At 43.8% G+C, this 2,515-nt stretch overlaps 1 non-coding gene across 1 annotated transcript; it reads right to left on the bottom strand.

The window, feature by feature from the left end:
* Nucleotides 1-774: 774 nt before the first annotated feature.
* On the bottom strand, nucleotides 775-846 carry TRNAW-CCA (transfer RNA tryptophan (anticodon CCA)). The gene has a single exon. It is a non-coding gene; the product is annotated as a tRNA-Trp (tRNA).
* Nucleotides 847-2,515: the final 1,669 nt, after the last annotated feature.

The raw sequence follows: 2,515 nt of genomic DNA, 5'->3' as shown, positions 1-2,515 counted from the left end.
AGGTAAAACTGCATAACACACTGCTCAGATTGGGAAGTAAAGAAGAGAAAGTGTAGTCCAGGACAGCTCCAGGGTCTTGGCTCATTGGTGCTGGGGATGAAACTGAGGGGGGATGAGTAGAACGCAGGAAGTGTGGGAGGCCTATGGCCTATAAATAAAGGAAGACTGAGGGAGCAAAGTCTAAAAAAATAAAAAAGAAGAAGAACAAAAAACAATGTATATGGCAGAGTTTTGGGTTATGGCAGAGTAGAACCTCCCCATAGGGTTTCCAAGGAGTGGCTGATGAATTCGAACCACCGACCTTTTGGTTACTGCCAAACACTTAATCGCTGTGCCCCCCCCCTTCCGAAAAATCAAAGAGGGCAAAGGAATTGCCTAAGGAACACCATCATTTAGGTGGAGGGGAGGGTCCTGGGTAGCTAAAGGAAGCGAGAAGTGATAAGAAAAGAAAAAAGACCAGAAAACTATGTAGTCCCTGATACCAGAAAGGAGAATTAGATATCTTTTTAAAGTAAGGTGGCAGAAGATCACAGCCCATTTGGGGACTTTATTCCCAATCTTAGAATCCCAACACCAAGGAAAAGACAAAAGGGACAGAGTCGCATCCCACTGAAACTCTAAAAACGTTGATCATCTCTTCTCTTCGTCTTCACTCAGGCTCTGGCAGCGCTAACAGGTCTCAAAGTGGAGATGATTTTCAGTGCTAACTACGTCAAGAAGGAAAGCAGATTGTCAAATTGATTCTCGCTTCTCTCTCCAAAACGTAAACCCTCGTGACCCCGACGTGATTTGAACACGCAACCTTCTGATCTGGAGTCAGACGCGCTACCCTTGCGCCACGAGGTCACACACAGTGGTCCTTGCCTTCGTACAATAGCATCTGGAGTCATCCCCCTTCCCCTTCCTCTAGATCTAAAATATTTGTTTCTTTATCATTACCTTTGATCATTTTTGTCTCCACCGTTCACAGTTTTGCTAACGCTTCCTTGAGAAAAAATACGGCATTGACCACATTAAATATTAAAACCAATGCTCCATAAGGGAAAAAACCCAGACAAAAACGTTCAATCTTTCCACTTGTCGGGATTTTTCTATTTTGAGAAAAATCGGGTAGTTATTGGATAGAGAGCCTCAGTGAACTAGGAATAAAAACGGCTACAAAGTTTGCAGTATTACTTTTCCTATAAGTTCACCAGACGCCTCCCTCTTCCGTATCAAACTCCCAGCGTTGCAGCGCAGAGCCTCGAGGTTTTCTACCTTCCTCCTCCCTGTTCGTTCGCGCACCAGCCTCATCTTCAACCTGGCGACAAGCTGCTTGTCTCAAGGCATAGCGCGGGTGCCATCTCCTCCCAAAACGCTCACTTCATCAGTGAGAACCCTTGGGGCTTGCGGTCTCTATTGTGTATTCAGTTTACAACATGAACCCCAGACAAACCGCTAGCATTCACTGAGCGCTTACCATTTACTACTAGTCCTGTGTTAACGGGCTTTTAAATTCGCATCTTTTTTTTTTTTTTTTTATGTATGCGGTAGAAAACTATTCCATCTTTGCCTGGATGGTGAAGATCTGAAAGCCAGGGCTCTGACAGTAGTAACTTGTTAGAAATATAAATTCTCAGCCACACCCAAGACATACTGAATTTGACACTCTGGGCTTGAGGCCCAGAAATCTGTTTTAACAAACCTTCCAGGTGATCTTGCTGCACGGAAATGTTTGAAATTGCCGCTCCTGCTAAGAGGTCCTATACTTTACTCTCTCAAGAAAACAACCTTCCAGCCTTCTTCGAGGATGGAGGAAGGGCAGTTTCCAGATGTAGCTGGTGCTGACAATTCCTGAGACAAGAGGCTGTTCCATGCAGGATGGGGATCGGAGTTCCCTGGTGAAAATCTGGTTGCCCCTTTGCTTTTCCCACTATTGATTTAGGATTTGGCTTTCTCAGGTCTGACAAATCAGCTATCACTCCTTAACAGACTTCCCAGATTACAAAACTTAGTTGCTGTTAGCTCCTTTCTGGAACCTTTGGTCTTATGTGAATTTGTATTCTAGAATTATTTGAGTGTGATATCTGGAGTACACAGAAGTAAATTTTTGTGCCTAATTCACAATCAGCCTTTACCTGAAAGTCAAGGGAGTGGAAGTTCCTGGATCTGTAAAGCAAAAGGGTTCTATGTTCGCTTAGGTTACCGCTCTTTTTTTTAGTACTGGGAAACCCTGGTGGAGTAGTGGTTAAAAGCTATGCCTACTAACCAAAAGGTTGCTGGTTAAAGTCCACCAGGTGCACCTTGAGAGCCCTATGGGGCATTTCTACTCTGAGCTATAGGGTGGCTATGAGTCAGAGTCCACTCCACCGCAAGGGGTTTTCTTTTTTTCTACTGCAGCAGGAGAAACCCAAGGATTTCCTTCTTGGTGTTCAGACTTTGTACCTAATTCCCATACAAAGATAAAGCACTACGTCAATTAAAGCATTCTGTCTGTTAATAGCACTATATTTCAATTATTATAGCAATATATTCC

This window comes from Loxodonta africana, chromosome 1 (genome assembly GCF_030014295.1).
Source record: "Loxodonta africana isolate mLoxAfr1 chromosome 1, mLoxAfr1.hap2, whole genome shotgun sequence".
In the NCBI taxonomy this organism is placed as follows: domain Eukaryota; kingdom Metazoa; phylum Chordata; class Mammalia; order Proboscidea; family Elephantidae; genus Loxodonta; species Loxodonta africana.
Note: the sequence above shows the minus strand (reverse complement) of the source record. Positions and strands in the feature narration are given on the sequence as shown.